Here is a 22026-nt window from a genome sequence, read left to right as displayed (position 1 = left end):
GTGAGGACCCCTGCCTATGTGGTCATCACCCTCCCAGTACTGTGCACCCACACGACGTGACACAGAGAAAGAACATGTACAGGTAGCCAGTACGGCTGAGACCAATGGCATCAACAGGGTAGTAGACTGCATCACCATGAGGGGTTAGGGATCCTGTGTGTTCTGCCTGGTAGCATACACCCTTACTCCATGCACCAGACAGCCATACATACATACACACACACACACACACACACACACACACACACACACACACACACTGTGGAGACCACAAATGTCATACACATATGGATAGCAGATGTGTGTGATACACACACCACCCCTGCCTATGTCATGCTTTCCACACTGCAGTATGTACAGATCTCTACAACAGTGTACAGGGGTGTGTAACAATTGGGGTGTATTCCCAACCATATGTGGCATATATGGTCACACAAGCAAACACACATGGCAGTACTGTGAATGATACACCTGCTATATGATGATACGTCTGACAGACATGCAGCAGTATTGGCCGCATTATGTGTACCAACGCTACGTCCGGCAATTGCGCTGCTATATGCACACGGGAGGATGTAAGTGTTACAGGTGTCAAGTGACGTATGGTTAGTAATACCTGACTGCTGTGTAGGTTTAATGTCTTCACCGTCAAGTAACAGTAACATAGCATACTGTTTGCACATGTAATGGTAGGATGGCGTGTGACAAACCTGTGAGCCGTCCCCAGCAAACATCCATCTGCACAGGTGGATCACCACTTTATGTACACACATCCATCCATACCTGATGTACATCCTACCCATTTACAGGTGTCAATGATGGGGCTGCATTGCAACTGCATGTTGTAGTTAGGCACAGATGAGTTACATACATCAGCTACTGCACATGCATGGTAGCTGCATGCACATTACAAATTGTACATGTGTGTTGGTCCTACATGCCTGTCATGTAGCCATGTTTGTATGAATTGCAATTGGTGGACATGTGTGATGACATACATAACACATGGACTGTTGTATGATATGATGGGTGTCATGGGTAACTAGTACAGAGGAATGTGTCCTCGGTCAACATTGCTACCTTATGTACTATTAGCATTCAACAGCCATGGACCCACCTTCCATTTGTGTGCGTGTGATTGCTGTAGCCACTTGTCTGCACGGAGGACAGATAAAGCTATGCTATGTACATATGTGTTGTGTGTGTGGTCCATGCACATATCCACTGTGATTACATGTATGTCATATCCAAACATGTGTGTTCTTTGGTGGACAGCGACAGTCATATGTCACAGCTGTGTAAGACCCAGGGTCCCTGGTATGTGTAGAGCCGACCTGGTTATTACAGTGATATCATTGCAATGCATAACACATGATGGTACCCTGTTGGTACATGTGTAGTCTGCACAGTTGCTGTAGACCTATGTACAGTCCACTGGTCATGAGTCACACAGTGTTGTGGTAATGTATGGCTGTGTATTGCTGGTCCAACGACATGGTGATATCTGAGGGCTACATTGTAGACTGCGGTGTGTACCTCTGTGATCTGCACCTGAGACATCTGTGATGGCTCCTGAGTGTGTACTGGTCAGTACATGTGAGTGGCCTTCTTGTATGTGGGGCAGTAACACCATACTGTGCCCTTCAGTGTTTAGAATCCGTGTGCATGCAAAACGTCCCTTTGCAACTGCTAAGTGTGTGAGCATGCCCAGTACACCGTTGTGTAGATGGACACACAGTACATTCCAAACTGCGCCCTTCCGTGTTTAGAATCCGTGTGCATGCAAGACGGCCCTTTGCAACTGCTAAGTATGTGAGCATGCCCAGTATGCCATTGTGTAGATGGACACACAGCACATTCCAAACTGCGCCTTTCCGTGTTTAGAATCAGTGTGCATGCAAGACGGCCCTTTGCAACTGCTAAGTGTGTGAGCATACCCAGTACGCCATTGTGTAGATGGACACACAGTACATTCCAAACTGTGCCCTTCCATGTTTAGAATCCGTGTGCATGCAAGACGGCCCTTTCTAACTGCTGTGTGAGCATGCCCAGTACGCCATTGTGTAGATGGACACACAGTACATTCCAAACTGCACCCTTCCGTGTTTAAAATCTGTGTGCATGCAAGACGGCACTTTGCAACTGCTACGTGTGTGAGCATGCCCAGTATGCCATTGTGTAGATGGACACACAGTACATTCCAAATGGACGTGTTATACTAAGCGTGTGGACATGCCCAGTGACACCTTGTGTCGGTGATGTGCCTCTGTGTATGGGCATGGCCATTGAAATCCTGTATAGCGATGGTGGTCATCCAGGCAACAGATGTCCATGTTCAACATCACGATGGATGCCTACATTGAACACACTGGTTGACTGTCTTGAAGGGTGTACTGTCTGTGGCACATCCCATATCTATGTAGTGTTGTTTTAGTGCTCCATAGATATTTAGTTGCCCTGATCACACCACTGCCGTGTGTTTGTATACGTCTACCTTGGGACAGTAATATGCTTTCAGACTGCTCACTCTCTATACATTCCCTATAGGAGTCCTTGCCTATGCGGATGATGTCATCCACCTAGAAGTATGCCTCTGGGAGTGCTGTGTTCAGTAATCTCGGTAGCACATTCTGTAACTGCGTAATGCTGTAGTGTGATAAGGTAGTTAGGTGTATGTTTGACTCCCAGCCCTGCCAGGTGTGTGCCTCTGTGTGTGTGTGTGTGTGTGTGTGTGTGTGTGTTTCCAGCTGCCTGGGGAGAGAGTAATGCTTTTAGACAGCTCACACCACATATATTCCCTATCGGCGTCTTTGCCTTTGCGGATGATGTCTCCCACCTAGAAGTATGTCTCTGGGAGTGCTGTGTTCAGTAATCTCAGTAGCACGTTCTATAACTGTGTAATGCTGTAGTGTGATAAGGTAGTTAGGTGTATGTTCGACTCCCAGCCCTGCCAGGTGTGTGCCTCTGTGTGTGTGTGTGTGTGTGTGTGTGTGTGTGTGTGTGTGTGTGTGTTTCCAGCTGCCTGGGGACAGAGTAATGCTTTTAGATGGCTCACACCACATACATTCCCTATCGGCGTTTTTGCCTTTGCGGATGATGTCACCCACCTAGAAGTATGCCTCTTGGAGTGCTGTGTTCAGTAATCTCGGTAGTGCATTCTGTAACTGCATAATGCTGTAGTGTGATAAGGTAGTTATGTGTATGTTTGACTCCCAGCCCTGCCAGGTGTGTGCATCTGTGTGTGTGTGTGTGTGTGTGTGTGTTTCCAGCTGCCTGGGGACAGCGTAATGCTTTTAGATGGTTCACACCACATACATTCCCTATCGGGGTCTTTGCCTTTGCGGATGATGTCACCCACCTAGAAGTATGTCTCTGGAAGTGCTGTGTTCAGTAATCTTGGTAGCGCGTTTTGTAACTGCGTAATGCTGTAGTGTGATAAAGTAGTTATGTGTATGTTCGACTCCCAGCCCTGCCAGGTGTGTGTGTGTGTGTTTCCAGCTGCCTGGGGACAGAGTAATGCTTTTAGACGGTTCACACCACATACATTCCCTATCGGGGTCTTTGCCTTTGCGGATGATGTCACCCACCTAGAAGTATGTCTCTGGAAGTGCTGTGTTCAGTAATCTTGGTAGCGCATTCTGTAACTGCATAATGCTGTAGTGTGATAAAGTAGTTATGTGTATGTTCGACTCCCAGCCCTGCCAGGTGTGTGCATCTGTGTGTGTGTGTGTGTGTGTGTGTGTGTGTGTGTGTGTGTGTGTGTGTGTTTCCAGCTGCCTGGGGAGAGAGTAATGCTTTTAGACGTCTCACACCACATATATTCCCTATCGGCGTCTTTGCCTTTGCGGATGATGTCACCCACCTAGAAGTATGCCTCTGGGAGTGCTGTGTTCAGTAATCTCAGTAGCGCATTCTATAACTGTGTAATGCTGTAGTGTGATAAGTTAGTTAGGTGTATGTTCGACTCCCAGCCCTGCCAGGTGTCTGCCTGTGTGTGTGTGTGTGTGTGTGTGTGTGTGTGTGTGTGTGTGTGTGTGTGTGTCTGTGTGTGTGTGTGTGTTTCCAGCTGCCTGGGGACAGAGTAATGCTTTTAGATGGCTCACACCACATACATTCCCTATCGGCGTTTTTGCCTTTGTGGATGATGTCACCCACCTAGAAGTATGCCTCTGGGAGTGCTGTGTTCAGTAATCTCGGTAGCGCGTTCTGTAACTGCGTAGTGCTGTAGTGCGATAAGGTGGTTAGGTGTATGTTCGACTCCCAGCCCAGCCAGGTGTGTGCCTGTGTGTGTATGTGTGTTTCCAGCTGCCTAGGGACAGAGTAATACTTCTAGACGGCTCACACCACATACATTCCCTATCGGCGTCTTTGCCTTTGCGGATGATGTCATCCACCTAGAAGTATGCCTGTGAGAGTGCGGTGATGCCGGAACTTGGTACCGTGTTCTGTTACTGCATAATGCTGTAGTGTGGTAGACTAGACAGGTAGATGCTCGATTCCAGGGAATAGCAGGTGTGTGTTTGGCAGTTATACCATATGTGTTGGTATCTGTGGGTGGCTAGCTGCAGGATGTGTCCAGTTTGTTTTGTTGCTGACCTATTTAATGTCCACAGCCTGCATATTCTGCCAAGACACTGGGTTGTCAACACATACAGTCACCAATAGGTCTGGTGAGTAACTGTCAGTAGCCCTACTCTTACCCTTGCTACTGTCTGACCCATGTGACACAACATAACACACGTGCCTTGATATTAACAACACTACATGATGCAGGTGGCACATGTAGTTTCCTTTCCATTCCTGTCTAATGCATTGCTGTCATGTGGTTTGCTGTTGTGATATAAATGCCATATCTACATATGTGTGTACATGTATATGTGTGTATGTATATATACATATATATATGTCCATGTATATATGTCTACAAATAATATATGTGATATATATAGATGCAGAGGTGGACATAGATGTGAACATATGTCTGCGGACATCAGCACTATTGACTATTTGTGCCGGATGATCTGTACGTGATAACCTGGGATCTATGTATATCTGCCATGGTGTGGTGTTAATGCACATCGTCTGTGGTGTGCAGGGCCACGGGTTGTAGTCATGTAGACACCGATTATTTTGTTGCTGGGAAGACCATGGGACATTGAATATGGTGATGGTAAGGCACCTGTTGCCAGTTGTGTGTGGATCTGAATGACACTGAGCAGTGGTTAATATGTTGGAGGTTCGGTATGGGTCATATAACTATTCATTAGAAGACTATATTATGCAGATGAGGTTGACTATGGTGTATCACATTTATCACCAGGGTGTGCTGCTCGTCCCTGGAGTGTATGTGTGTAGTCAGCCAGGTGCAGGTCTCGCATATAGTTGACAGCATGGGAGGGGGGGGGTCAGGCATACTATACGTACATTGCAGAACTGTGCCTCGGGACTGCTCCTGCCTTAGCAAACCTAAGCTAGGGGTGTGTCTATACCTGCCTGGTGACATTGGGAGGGATGACAGCAGTGGTGGGCTAGTCAGGGTGTCCAGGCTGCACAAGCAGGTGTTGATCAGCACAATCAGCTGATGACATGGCCAGCCCGCACATGAACAGTACATTAATGCGAGCAAGCAGCATACACACATTTCATCCACACTCTACACCACCGGTGTATACCTGCAGGGACATTTCACGACACAGTCCAACCAAATGACAAGGGCTGCAGCAGGCAACATATACCAACATGTGCAGGAGGCTGGGGCAGTGCAGATGTGTATGCTGCCGAACAACCCTTACTGGGGTGACATAAGACTTTATAGACCTAGGGTGACTTACCAGGGTCTACATGGGCTGGGGATGTTGGAGCACTATGGGGTGGACAGAAACCTCCTACATCAGCTTGTTGACCTGTGCCTAACACATCAAACAGGCCGAGGGGAATGCATCACAGTGGATACCATGGGATGTGTTGTCCTAGGTGTACTAGCCACAGGTACCTCACACAGCACAACTGGGGATATCATGGGTATCTCACAGGCATCTGCATCCAGAGAATTGCACCAGTTCACAGATGCCATGTCAACACATGCTAGTGAGCACGTACAGGTTCTCCACACATGTGATTAGTTGACCAGCAATATGAATCTGTTCAACCACATGGATGAGTACCCTGGGGTACTGGGTGCTATAGCCTGCACAAGTAGCACCACCCAGGGAGCAGGGTAGGGCCTACAGTCAGTGCAGGGGCATACCCTCCAACAGCTAGGCCCTATGCGATGGCCAGGGCATGAGATTGAATGTGTGTGCTGTCTGCCCTGGAAGCTGTGATGTGTCCGATATATGGCGTCTGACACAGCTGTAGCACACCAATGCCTATGTGGAAATCCCCTACAGTCTCCTAGTGGGGGATGCTAGGTAAACACTGGTGTAGTGGCTTATAACACCCATCAGCAATGCACACACACCTGAACACACACCATACTAAGGTGGATGCACAGGCAAGACATATACATGCGCATGTGTTTGGGATGCTCGGTTCACAGTTCTGGTATCCGGACACATCTGTTGGGGCTCTGCAGTATTCACAAGCTACATGCATACATGTTGTTATGTTATTTGCTATGCTACACAATGTTATCCTGCAGTAACAGTTGCAGCAGGAACAGAATGGGGCAGGGCCACACAGCCCAACACCACTGCCAAGGCCTGTACAGGCCTAGTGTGACTTGGTGAAGGAACTACCTGAGTAGGGCACAGTTGGTGACAGCCCATGCACAGTATGACCTGCCCTTGGCAAACAGGCAACACAAGGCATATGCACTGACACAGTAGGTACCTACGGGTTTCCCCTCTCTGACCCGCACACAGTACAATGGATGCCAAACATGACAGTACCTGTGCTCGGCCATGTATGGGAGGTACACTGTGTGCATCCGACATAGGCAACACTCCAGCACCATCCTCAAGTCCGTAACACAACCAGGGTATGTCTATTGACCTAACAAGTGGCAGTTGTATTAGAATGTGTACTTACCCATTGTTCTGGCATGTATGTGAGCATACAAGTGACTGTGGTGGCCAAATGTTAGGGCAGCAGACAGTACACATCCATAGTGGCACCATGACCTCTGTAGCACATACGGGGCTCACAATGGGTAGCCTGTAGTACACAGGGTGTCCTACCCACTGCAAATTATGGGCTGACCATCATGTGTGTCCGTACAGCACACACACGTTTCATGCAGCTGGACAGATGTGGACCAATACAGACAAATGATATACGATGGCCTATGGATATGCCCAATGACTGACCCCAACCCCCTATGAGACACACAGACGACGGCAGGCCAGGCTGTTTGATGTAGGATGTGTAACAGGACATCCAACACCACTGTGCTGGTAATTAATGCTGGGAACTGAAGTACCCTGGTATCCTTCCAACCAGCAATTTAGGTAGGTCCACACACTGACGTGGAGTACCCGGCAGAGCAGTACAGTAGCGGCAGATGTGTACAACTGTTGGCTGTGCCCCTCGTCACACCTACACATGTGAGAGTCATGTGCACCACCCACAGTGCTGTGTAGGACTGTGGTTGCATGTCCCCCCACGCTATACAGACATGTAGCAACTGTCAATGCCACATGACCATTAGCTACCCTGCAGACACAGCATGTCACCTGTCTGTGTAGAACAGAGGGGTCAGCAACACAGTACTAACTATCTGGACATGTGACACATGCAATAAGGTTTACCATACTTTGCATGCTCACACACATGACGGTATTGTCAGTCTACAACATGCATAACAGTCATACTGGGCATGCTCACACACTGAAACACAGGACGGCCAGGCATGCACACACCAGTGGTCCGGACATATCTGCCAGTACATTGCTATACTGTTGGATGTCTGCGCTGTATGGTCTTTGCGGTCTATTGTCTGTACATATGCCATGGTCTATTATTAATTCACATGAGCTATGTGCGAAGGGTACTTCTACCATCATGTGTGGTTCTTTGTTTGCGGACAGGTCGACGCCTTTGGATACAAACCGGGTAAGGCACAGTCCAGCAGGTGGGAGCTGTTGTGTGTGGGTTTGCACAGTGTTAAGCACTGCTGACCTCTGGTCATAGCACCTTATACACGTTTACACTCCACATTTCTTTGACAGGGCACTACTGGCATACTGGTAGACAAACACTCTTACAGCCACTTGCTCCCCGACATTTCCGCTTACATTTGTCACTTACGCTGGGTGTGTGTGATCCCTTGTGATGCGTATTACATCGGACTACATGACTACAGTATCGGGTATGTGTATCCATTTTGCAACAGCAGCCGTTCGACTGTATGGACTCGGCAGTCTGTCCAGTGATGTAATCATATTATATGCGTGTTCCTCATATGATCTGCTCCCATCTGCCTGATACATGGGAACCGATACTCTGCAATGCTGACATGTGACTTGAGTTTGTTAACGCAGCTGTCTGCCGAGTCATGCTACCGCATACCAACTGCACGTTGACCACCTTTCAGATTGCACGATGGGAGACTGTAGGAGTGACACCTTTCCCACTTAGCATGGGACAGTCCCTCATCACACATCAGATGTTACAATACCAGAACTCTCCACCAATCGGGGACACATTTCTGCAGAATCAGGGACAGGTCATGAAAAACAGGGACACTTTTACAAAAGTAATGCTATTAACTTGACACATTGACAGAATCAGAGCATATGACATAATACACATATTCTGAAGTAACAGTTGTTTATAACTCTTACTTGCTGTCATTAGTCAGTAAGTGTAATTTACCAACTTTCCTTCAACAGCCACTACATTTAGGAGGGATTAAGAAGGACACAGTTAGATTTTCAGTCAAACTCAGGGACGTACCTGACATTCAGGGACAGTTGAGTGGTATGGACAATACTCTAGCCATTGCAACTGTCCTGATTAGGGGACCTTCTCATGTTGTAGGTGTCTGTACTGGTTGCTTGTTACAGGTCTTGTATACCTGACACGTTGATATGTCATATATAGTAGAATAAGCAACTATACTGCTGCTAGACTACGCTTTGATTTGTTACAATATGTATTTTTCTGTACTATGCATGGCTGTAAGTATGTTCTGCCTTGGTACATCTGACAGTTCTACAGAGCAGGTTCCACTTTGGCCGTTCAGACTGGTGGCGGCCCTATAGACCCTATATGTAGAGCTATCACATGTGTCGAGGCAACACATACCCACAGCATACCTCTCAACTGTCCCTGATTTTCAGGGCCGTCCCTGATTTTGAATCAAATTTTAACTATGTCCCCCTTAATCCCTCCTAAAACTAGTGATGTTTGGAGGTAAGGTGGTGAATTACACTTAAAGAATAATGACAATAATTAAGAGTTACAAACTTCTTTTACTTCAGAAAATGTGTATTAATTCATATGCTCTGATTCTGTCAATGTTTCCAGTTAATAGCTCTAATATTTTAAATGTGTCCATGATTGTCCTTGTGTTTTCTTGACTTGTCCGTGATTCTGTTGAAATTTATCCCAATTGGTTGAGAGGTCTGACCCACAGCCAGTAGTACATGGACGACCTCCACGGTTTGCATAGGTTAAGGTTATTCATGTAGCATTATAATTGATAATACTGTTTCCTATTACATGTAGCTGTTACTGATACAACAAATTGATGTCTGACACCACTACACACATTATATAGCCTCCATTCCCGAACTCATAGGCCCAGACCTCTCAACCAATTGGGGACAAATTTCAACAGAATCAGGGACAAGTCAGGAAAAAGCAGGGACAATCAGGGAGACTTTTAAAATATTAGTGCTATTAACTTGAAACATTGACAGAATCAGAGCAAATGAATTAATACACATTTTCTGAAGTAAAAGAAGTTTATAACTCTTAATTATTGTCATTATTCATTAAGTGTAATTCACCACCTTTCCTCCTAAAGTCACTAGTTTTAGGAGGGACTGAGAGGGACAGAGTTAAAATTTGAGTCAAAATCAGGGACGTCCATGAAAATCAGGGACAGTTGGGAGGTATGCACAGGCCATGTGCCATAACTGTCATTTTGCGAGACACAACTGCCCAGACAGGTGTGTCCCTCGCAAGCGTATGGGTGTTTAATCTCTTCTATTATGCTATCATCTACCTGAGGTGGTCAGCAACTTATGCACTTTCCGTCAGTAGCAGAACTCACATACCAATGGGTGTGACTGAACACCGTATCAGGAACAATGCATAACACCCTGCGGGACACATTCAGACGATTGGTTCTACTAATCAGACACATTCACAGTCACAGAACATATGTATTCATTCACGTTTGTTGAGGTACATGCTGCTTATGACTCATACATGTTGTCATCTGTCATTACCTATATTCTGCCACCTGTTCACCTAATATCAGTAGTTCTGGCAGTGTTTATGTGGACTTTGTTACATTCTGATACATAACTATGGACGTCCATGCTAATCGGGTACACGGCACTGTGTAGGTCTCTATGTATTCCCCGATGGTTTACAAACTATCCGGTAGATGTGCTCTTCAAGTTTGGGAGGTGAGGGCGTATGCTATGCCCACATAGGAATATTAATGACTTCCACTGGGCGGGCCTACTACATCTCTGCCAACCAGCACCTGCACACTTAAGCCCATTAATGCATACCCATGGTCAACCTACCTGGCACCCCTCTACAGCAGTCGTGACAAATACTTACTGCAAGCACAGCTGGGGTATGAGCACACCCCTACACATTGCCCACTCTCCCCATCTCGGGACACATGTCGTATGTTTTGTCAACCCATGTATTATCACACTTGCACAACCTACTGCTCCATGCACACCTACATCCTGGTCGTATTAGTGTCAGCAGATTCTTTCATAACCTGAATTTTTGGGGTCCCGCAAGGGACACCGTTATCCATGTTTAAAGTGTAGACCTTGCAGAACTCTCCCACTGGTCCTTTCCTACTGGTGTTTTGGACAGCGGCAGTGTATTGATCTGTATTGCCTGTCTGTATGTCTGTCCAGCCTAGCTGGGCGATGTGGGGGGTACAACGTTTCTTTATTGGACCTCCCAGTCACAAATGCCCGGGCTGTAAATATGTTACCCCTAATTGCTGTGAAGTAACCTATTTATGTGAATGTGTATATCTACACTGACATATAGTTTGTTTTGTGTGCATGTGTATATATCACTACCTGTTGTTTGTGTGTATATATATATATATATATATATATATATATATATATATATATATGTCTATCTATATATATCCGTAGTATATCCTTCTGTGTGTGTGTATATATATATATATATATATATATATATATATATATATATATATCTATATCCGTATGGATATATATGTGTATGTAAATTATTATAGCTATGTGTATATATACGTTTTTATCTATATATACATCTGTGTGTCCGATAACCTATACATTTCCCGGACATGGACACTTACACATGCGTATTGGTTTTATCCCTGCTTCAACAGCATACTATTGCCTTAGTCATTCTGACACCGACACTTCACCCCGGTGAACTTGTGCTCAGTATATTGCACGTTATGCAGCGGACAGATGTCGCAAGTTTTTCATGTCTGGGGTGCCGCTGCTAACTGGGTTGTGATAGTGTCATTCGACCTATTCCTCATATGCGCAGCCTATTATTCCTGCTACTGTGTTTGTTTCTGTACACATTCATATTATTACTGTTGATAGGATGTGTGTCTGTGTTACTATGACTGTACGTCGACAAATTGTTGTCTTCATGTAGTTGTGTCTTTCTGCTTTTCCCGGTTTGGGGTTGTCACAGCAGAACTCCGTTCCGCTCATGGATGGCGAATAGGTTTTACGTGCCGGGCTGCCAGACCTGACGCACAACGTCCAACAACGATACGCCCATTCACGCATGTCTCCACGCAAATGATGCTCTGTCTGGGAATCACAACTACGTACTAGCTGACCTCCACGGGCCGCTCCATTGCACCCGGCGCAACATACCCTATCACTCCTGTGTCCATACTCGTATATCCATGGTTTCTCCTGCAAACCCGTGTTGAGTTTCCCCGCCTAACAGACATCATACACCTGATATCGCAGCCATGACACACCTTTACACATTTCCCTCTCATGAGCGTTGGGGCCCTACACACATTTTGTACCACCTCGTGTATTCACAGGCTCACCATCCATTCATATTTGCACATACATGCCTTTCCTGGTGTTATGGATTATGAACGATTTGCACGTTACAAGTGTAGGTGGTTGCAACATGTCCTACATTCCATCTGTTTACAATGTTGACGTAGCACTTCAGCGATGTTATGACCACTGGTATAGCCCTGCCTCTGGTGTGGAGAGCGTTGCTCTACCCACACTTGTGCAGTTTTATGTGACATACTCTGCGAGTACTTCATAATTCCTAACTTGATCTGGATTCCCTTCACAACCCTTAGGTTTGCTTTCATCTTTCAGCATTCCTAACATATCTATCTCTCTCTCTCTATATATATATATATATATATAGATAGATATATATATATATATATATATATAGATATATATATATAGATATATATATATAGATATATATATATATAGATATATATATATATATATATATAGATATGTAGCTATATAATTGCATATTTCTGTTATGTCTGTGGATATTTATCTATACACACATCTATCTAACTAGATATATATATGAAAGTTACAGCTGTAGAAGACAACATACATTTGCTATGCTAATAGCTGCATACGCCCGCGCAGTCCCACTTGCATCTACTTATTCTGAGTTACATATGTTTACAGGCACGTCTTTAGGATTGCATGTGCCTTAATCCTTATGACAGTACCACTTTGATGGAATCCAGTTAACGGACCCATGCGAACGCGATCACCTTTACATGTATAAATGTTGGCTTTGCAGCACAGAGGCATTCATTACACAATTAATATGTGCTATAGTCGTACTTGCACCGGGAATGCCTTTATGTTGGGTGGATACTGTAACCACTACACTATTGGTGTTCTGGCTCATTTATATGTATAGCCATGGTTCATAGCTACTCCGACATATGCCTCACCGCTTCCCTTACACAGCAGGCATCCATTCTCCTGCTGGGAAAACCGCAGTACTACAATTAGAACATTCCCTGTTTCCTACTGCTCTGCACCCGTGCTGCGAGTCTACTCACTCCAAGGATATTCATAACTCCTATGCTTATAGTCCTCGCACATATGCGTGTTTGATTGTCAGGGTTTTCATGTTTTAGTCCTGGTTTAGGCTCGGCCGACTGGTGACTAGCACTGCCCTGGCGCTGTTGAAAGATCAGACGTAGCACATGGACAGAGTTAGTCCAGAGTTTAACATTCTACCTGTGTTTACAGATGCAGGTGTTTGGGCACCTCTGACCACATTATTGGGTCGGCCCTACATAATTTAGGGTGGGGAGTGGTTCCACTACATAATGCAGGTTGGGGGGTGGTTTCCCTTCCCATTTGACTATTTCATTCATTTATACATACAATTAATATTATTCTGGACATCTGTTATGAAATCATTACAGGTATGCAATAGTCTTGTCAACAGCTGGGACAATTGGTTGGTGTACTTCTGTGTATGGACCTCTCTGATACTCTGGGACTCATGTCTACAGTGACAGGGACAAGGCTGTGACAACTCAGGGACAATCACGGACACTTCTACCATATTAGTACTATTAACTTGGAACATGTTGACAGATTCGTAATACTACTAATTGTCTGCAGTTAAATGCATCTAGTACTCTTCATTGTTGTAAGTAGTCATTCTCATTCAACACATTTCCCCCAGAGGGCACTGGCTTTGTGAGTTTTTAAGGGTCTGGCCAGTTATTCTGCGAATACTCTGACCATTGGTATTGTTGACATTGTCATATGTATGGGTTGTGCTGTATTCCAGTGACTAGGGTTGGCACCTTTTCAAATGGCTAAGATGGGACATTTTCAGAACACACCAGGTTTTACAAGCCGACACATACCCACAGTCAGTACAACGGACAGAACTTTACTTATTTGCCTACATAAAAGTCTATTGTTGTAGCGGTTTATTTACTTATTCTGTTTCTTGTAACATTTAGGTATTGTAGATACTGCAATAATTATTTTTTGCTACTATTACATAACATATGGGACATAATTATGTCCTACAATCCCAGGACATTTGCCATTTGAAATGTCTTTTGTCAGGACACAACTGTCCAATGATGGACTATCCCTCGCAAAGCGGGACAGATGAGAACCCTACTGCGGACACCAGATTGTTTGGGCCAACACATAGCCACGGTCACTGCAGGTTTAGAACAGTCATTTGTTTCCTAGCTGTAAGCCTTATACCTTTGGCACTTTTGTTGTTTGCCTGTTTCTTGTATGAATTCCGTTTATTCTATGCTGACGTGACCACTTTAGGCAACTGTTACATGCAGTATGGTGCATAGTTATTCCCCATGGTCACAACACATTTGGCATTGTACCATTGTTGGTCAGGTCACACCTACACACACATTAATTGTCCCTCACACAGTAGATCAGGGGTATCCTGTTTACGTCAGTGCCTTCATCACCCTTATACCATGTGCCACTATGCGAATGTGTGCAATATATTCTCCTGCTTATTCATGTCGGGACACGTGCGTCATGGGCAGGTGTTTGATCCTGGGTAGTAGGTTATGCATGACCGTTTAGAGCTGGACAGTGTCGTGCACCTCTAATGTACATTCCAACTTGTGTCCAGATATCTACAGAACTGGACTTCGTGTCGTCCATTCTAATGTTTACACAGGTTACGTATCCCATGAGGGATATCCCAAAAATTGGACAAGACCAAAACAAGACGAATACTGAACATTTTTCTGGCATTATGAAAATGTGCTGGGGGCTTTACATGCAAGGGATACATAGTGTGCAATCCTGCAACTGCCTAGGGTGACACTACCTACTACATATGCGTAGTGGTCACTATGTGTAGCTGTGGCTGCACCAAACCTGTAGGCCAAGTATGGCTGGGTTTGGTGGACATTCAGGTAAGGGAGCGGGTTGTGTGATGTGGAGGGGATGCTGGGTAGTCCATTATGCATCCAGGTGTGTTGCATTTGTTATGGCCAGTTCCAGCAGGACCAATCTGTGGGTATCTGCCCGTGACATATCTATACATTTGTATCGCACATTTCAATATTCATATGTTTGTGGGATTGTGTTCTACAGTATGGCCTGTCTGGTTGTATTGCAGTTGTTTATACATGTGTTTGTGTTTCTTTCAGCTTCACCTGCTGCTCCCTCATACACCTCCGGTTCACCTATTCTGCATACGACACAGTATCGCCTTGGAGGATTGTACCATTGCCCATCCCCCCAAACACAGATTCCTCACACCCCATACATCACTGCTTTGGTTGTTGGTCCATGACACGGCCAGAGTAACACATTGAATACCCTACATGTGTCAGGTACCTGTATGGTTGTGTGGACTACCCTGCCATGTTTGCTTTCCACATGCTATACCTCATGCACATAGGTACACGCCCATACTTAACTTTCATAACATGGTTGGTATACCCAGGTACTACCCGTTCAACTGTGACACATCCTGACAAGTTCGGCTTGTACCGCTGATTTGCGGATTTTGGCAGACTGTTCTACTCATTGGTAGGATACCACCTTTTCCTATGTCTAGGATGGGATATATTCTGTACACATATCTGACTGTACTAGACAACACATCTCCACAGTCGACGGTACAGATAATGCTGTTCCTTTCAGCCTACATGTTTCCTTATTGTTGTAGCTGTTTATATGCTCCTTCTGTTTTGTTTACATGCTTATTCTATTTCCTATCACATTTGGTATGTGAAATACGGACATACCTTTTGTATGTGACTATTACATGCCTTGTGGGATATGATTCGGACATACGGTCGCTAGATATGTACATTTATCGTGCATTTTGTTATGGACACATCTGCCCAGCTGTGTACCCTCCCTCACATTATGGGTCAGCTGGTGACCCTCACCATTGGGCTGGACATACCTACTGGTGGCTCGCTAACATATGATGCATTTCACTTCCACGTGGTATAGCTATCTACACTGCGTTGGACTATGGCCACACGGTCTTCCATGTCATTTGTTCGCGGGATAGGGACCCATTATTCCCTACCGTGCATTTGTGTTTGCTTCTTCATTTTGTGTTCGCAGGAACTTTCTTGCATGCTTTGCATACGTTTCAGTATCCACGGACACTGACAGATGTGATTACTATGTTGCAACTTGTTATATGCAAGCATTTTAGGTTGCACGTCGACAGCTGGCATTTCCATGCCTCCGTGCGGCACTTCGACACGCCCTATGCACTCGCGCTCCTTTCCTGTGCACATGGCTGTGGCGGCAGCGTGCCTTCATTAATATGCATTTGGCGCTACTGCGCCATCTTCACACTGCACTGTCGGTGCAAGCCTACCGCTGTCCTTGCGCCGAGCTTCATGAATCCCGGGGTATGACTATTTAATCTTATAGATATAAAGTTATATAGTATATGAATGTTTTATTGAATGGAATATGCTATTGGTTGATGGTTTAATTAAGCAAGTATAAAAATGGCTTTGATTTCATGGATTGTGTCATCTGATGAAGTCAGGAGAGGACGAAAACACATTTATAAGTGAAACGTTTATGTGGATGTTTTTATACTTCGTGTAGCTGAATAAAAGTGCTTTATTGGAGTTGGATTGGTTCCTGAGTGCTTATTTTGTGAAGTATAAGTTAATACTAGGCTAATTGACCTAAAGAACCGTTTTAAGCCTAAGCAAGAACCCAAGGTCAGAATCAAAGCCTGCACTTAGTGTCTATGAGATAAAGACCTTAACCTTTTTGCCAAACCAATTCCTGCAGCAGTCTGACATGCCTCAATGATGCATGGGTGTTTTTATGTACATATCACATATGGTATAGAAGGCAAAAGGCACACCTAAGGAGAGATAAGCCAGCATTAGGCATTCATTCAAAATTCCCCTGGCAACTCCTCTACTGTGCTGACTACTACTTGAAATTTGGATATCTAGGTCACACTTTGAGCTCTAGCCCTCTATACTCTACAGCTATGACAAAAAGTATAGTATGTGTGCAACTAATTGCAAAGCGTCTGTGTTGCTTTTTAAGTTTTGCAGCAGGTAGACATATGTCATAAGACACAGCATATCAAAAAATAAACATACTTGAACACTTAGAATTTCATATAAAACAGATAAAATATGAATAACAAAAGAACTTATGTAATTATAAATGCATTACTTTCACAATGCATGTCATTCAGAGAGCTGAATGACAAAATGAATCCACAAATACAGGGTAAAAAATGAAAAGTATATGCTGAAATAATACAAAGCAATTAACTTCTTTTTTCAAAGCTTAATTTGAATAACCAAACATTTTTGCTGGGGGAGAATGCTCTGAATCCTCGTGCGGTGGAAGGAAAATGTACCATCCTTATCCTGACAAATTATATTTTCCAACCCCAAGGTCAAACACATGTGAAGAAGGTTCATAAATTTAAAGCTGCATATAAAATAATAGTTTTCAGCCTTCCCTATGGCTATGAGACTTTAAAGATTAACTATAAAAGGAATGAGTCATAGAAGGTTGCTCTGTACTGTGTAAGAACAGTATCTGAGTTGCAAGCTTTTATGGCGAGTCAAGCCTACCTTATTTTCCACAGGGACAGGGTTTCTCTAAGAAGTAATTATTTTATGTCTAACATGGTATCCAAGTTAAGTTTAAGCCAAGCTATCCATCTCCCTGTTTTCTTTCCTGAACCAAAAAACGAGGGAGGAAGGATACTTCATACCTTGGATGTCCACAGACAAGTCAATCCAGAAACAGCTCAAGCCACCAAGGAGCAGAAAGCCCAAATAAACATCTCAAGACTAATGAATTAAGACTCCAAACACCATAAAACTCAGTCAGCTTAATTCCATACAGTGAAACAAAATAACCAACTAGCTCAAACAAGCTTTCAATGAAGCTTCTTCAGGTTTTTTAAAAAAATCATTTTTCAAAGAGGGTTAAATACACACAAAGAGAATCAGTCCTACTTAGGTGATAAACCTTATCGGTAAGACTTAGGTAAGCTGATATACAATAAAAAAAGAAAATTAAAATATATTTGATTATATTTAGAATACATAAATATCCAATACTCAACTGTAATTTCATTGATTGTGCAAATATAAAGCCACATTCATCCTGCTAACTGCATCATTTAATCCTGTTGTTCATCAGCTCTTAGAGATGTAATTCATCTATATTGCACACTTTCAGTCCTATTACATATTTCTCCATTGATCTTAGTTAACAATACTAATTTAAGTGCCATAAACTTAAAAAAAAAACATGTTTAGACTCTAGCCCCAATATGTATCTTCATAATGCATTGGTGTTTATTTGGCATTTTACGTCAGAAAGATACTGACAGATATATTCTCTGAGCTTTCTATTTGTCTTGCCCCATAAAATGCAGAGCACACTTAACAAAGTGCTATACATGCTATATTAATAGAGTCACAATCTACATACATTTATATACTTTATGAGAAACTGGATGTGTAGAATCATTAGTACATAGAATATGTTTTTCAAAATGTGCACTTTCCACATGCAAAAGTTCCTTTTATCTGGTTAAATGAGGTTTGGAACAGACCATTTTGTCCTGGGACATCTTCAAGTGGGGCTAGATACTTAGGTTATCAGGAATTAATAGAATAAAGGGAGGATAGGGTTAATTGAGATGGGGGATGTTTTAGGAGAAAATGAGGTAAAGGATAGGGAAGGGCATACAGGGTTTTGTCAAGTGTAACTGAGGTAGGAGTCACATTTTTGAAATTAACTTGCTACTACAAACTGACATGTCCATGACGACATGTGGGTATTTGAGTGCAGGTAGGCCATAGACTGTGTTTAGGTTTCATTCCGAGCGGGTAACCAGGAAGGAAGATAAGGAGATGATTGCCTAAACTCAGACATTTTACATTTCACTTTTATTGGAGTAGAGGTTGATGTTGGGAATTCTGTTTCTTTGTTTTAATTAAGGCCGAGTATTTTTTTTTGATAGGGGTAAGCATCATGATTAGAGAAGAGATGCAAAAGTGCGAGACAGGAATATATAGGTTCATTTGGGGTAGATGTGGCACAAAGAGGTTCATGATCTTATGGCAGCCAATTATGCCTACATTTGGATTACTGTCATACACTGCTTGGGTTTTGATGTTCTAATAAAATAGATAAAGAGAAGTATTTAATATCGAATGGTTGACTCTTACTCATATGTATTATATAATTGAAAAATAAAGAAAGGAGAGGGTTGCCATTCATGGTTGGTGGAGAGGTTTGGGTATAACATTTTTACATGGTTGACATCAACGGACTTACGTTTGTTGAATTTTGCTGCCCTTTTTGGTTTCTGCATGATGAGTGCGGTTGTTGTTGGTGGTAGTGACTTCACCTTGTGGTACTCCGGCATTTGGGAGATGGGTAGTGAGGCCGCAGAAGCCTTTTTTGCAGGCTTGTTGGTGTCATGGCTGAGCTCCACACATGTGCAGTGGAGTGCTTACCAGTCGGAGGTTCATGCTGATACACTCGCTGGTGGTGGACTTTAGTCTTGTTGGTTATGGTTTGGTCCACATTTCTTGCAGCAACATTTCACTGGGGCGTATGTTCAGCAGTGATTCCCTCAACAGAGTCGGGTTTCGGTCTTGAGAGGTTTGCGGACTTGGATTGGGGCTTGGTGAGTTCTTGTCCTGAAGTTTTTTGGGGGTTGTATTATGTAACACTTAGTAAAGGCTGGCAGGATATTGGTAAGGATAGGCAAGGACTTGGTCGAGGGGGGGGGGGGTTGAGGATGCTGTGAAGGTGTGAATGCCAGGTAACTGAATCTGTGCCTGGGTCGCATATTTATATATATATATATATATATATATATATATATATATATATATATATATATTTAGATAAGTACCCCCTCAAGTGGATGACATTTGTTACTGCTGATGGTATGGAAGTCAGCAGGGATGGTTAAGGTCGAGTTGCAATTTTATTTGTTAATTTTGCTCTACAGGTGGTGCTGGGAAGCAGTACATACTAAACAGTATAAGGAGCAATGTTAACGGCAAGTAATGCTACTTATTTACAGTTTGGTGAACAGTAAATGTCACTGTTTTGACTTTAAAGTATGCTGCTGCAACAGTGGGCTATATTGGAAACCCGGTGTTAGTGGAAAACGGAAGGTGGGGATGGGTGTTTGCTTCTGAAGTCAATGTTCAAGATTTGCCTTGCACTTCTAATGTAGTCTGAGTAGTTTGTTTGCTGGAAGATCAGAAGGCAAGGACAGTTTGTAAATGTTGCCCTCATGAATTGCTGATTGCTGTTTACATGGATAGTTGGGCTATGTGGCTGTGACCTGTGTCTGGGAGTTTTCTGGTAGTCTGCCATTTCTCTTAAAGTGGTACTTGTGGTTATTGAAAGCAGCTGGAGTTACCGCATGTCAGCCTCTCAATGGGGGACTCTTAAATGTGTGACTTGAGGGTCACTAGTACTGTCAGTGAGCCACAAGGTGAAGTACAAGCCAGATATTGGGGCGAGCTTGATTTTCGGTTGAACATTGATATTTCATGTTTAGAGGAGGCCGAAGGGTGTTATACCACTGTTGGCACATGGCAGACTAAGGCTGATAACTGGTGAAGTCATTACGTCAATTTCTCCAGATTCTATTTTGGCTTCAGGGGTAGGCATTGTCCCAGTTTTCAGGTGCAGTCTGGCTGTTGTTTTGGGGTAGCTGTGATTTTGCAAAGACGGGAGTAGATGACTCATGTTGTTGAGCAGATCTGTGTTTTAGTAGCTCATTGTTGATGGGTTTCTTTTCAGGGTGGTTAGTGATGGTGATGGAGCAGTCAATTCCTGCATTTTGTGACTGGAATGGTTCCAGTGTAAAGGTTTCTGTTTACGGGCTGCATGTAACGGTTGATTGCTGCAGATGTGCAGTGCTGAGGTAATGGCCGTGGTGGACAGTATGTTTGGAGTTGGACACACTGTTTAGCGAAACAGCAGTTGTGTCTCCACACTAGGTGTATACTGCTCAATGGTACATACAGATTTTGCTTCATAATTTTAGTCTTTTTTTTTTCAATGGAGGGGGGTCTTGTTTAACATAAATTGTGGTTTGCTGGCAAGTTAGCAGCAAGTTATTAAAGTCTGACATCAGAATAATGACAGATATTTGAGTTCCAGACTTCATATCATTAGAAAATTCATGCTAATGCAAACCTGTTCCATCAGATTTCTAAGTTTCTAAGAGGGTAAGGGGAGATCAAGATTAATCAGATGTTTGGTATCATCGATTACCTGAGGGACAAACCTGCAGGTGGAAGCTGACAGAATCACTTTCAGGTGGTATGCACATTATGGAGACTAGTGTGCCTCATTACTGTGTGTTTTTTTTGTTTTGTTTTTTTGTTGTGACAGAGGGTTCTGAGAGAAGGTTGACAGCTATGCAGACTGTGGATGCAAATTAATTATCTGGGCCCATGCAGGGCACTACTTCAGGTGGTATGGAAATCACAAGGTAACCCCTGTGTGTGGTTATTTAAATTTCCCTTTATTTGAAACAGACCATTTTGTCCTGGGACATCTTCAAGTGGGTCTAGATACTTAGGTTATCAGGAATTAAGAGAATAAGGAGAGGATATGGTTAATTGAGATGGGGGGATGTTTTAGGAGGAAATGAGGTAAAGAGTAGGGAGGGGCTTAGAGGGTTTTGTCAAGTGTAACTGAGGTAGGAATGACATTTTTGGTGTGAACTTGCTACCCTCCCTCCCCCTTTTTTATTAGTGGGTTTGTGGTTATTTCAGTTTGGGAAGGCGGAGGGCAGGGAAGAGGGGCAGGCTTGCTCTCTTCTGTTCCCTCT

Source organism: Protopterus annectens, chromosome 9.part0 (genome assembly GCF_019279795.1).
Source record: "Protopterus annectens isolate FY-2018-M chromosome 9.part0, PAN1.0, whole genome shotgun sequence".
Taxonomy (NCBI): domain Eukaryota; kingdom Metazoa; phylum Chordata; order Ceratodontiformes; family Protopteridae; genus Protopterus; species Protopterus annectens.
The sequence above is the reverse complement of the archived record's forward strand: the minus strand, read 5'-3'. Positions refer to the sequence as shown.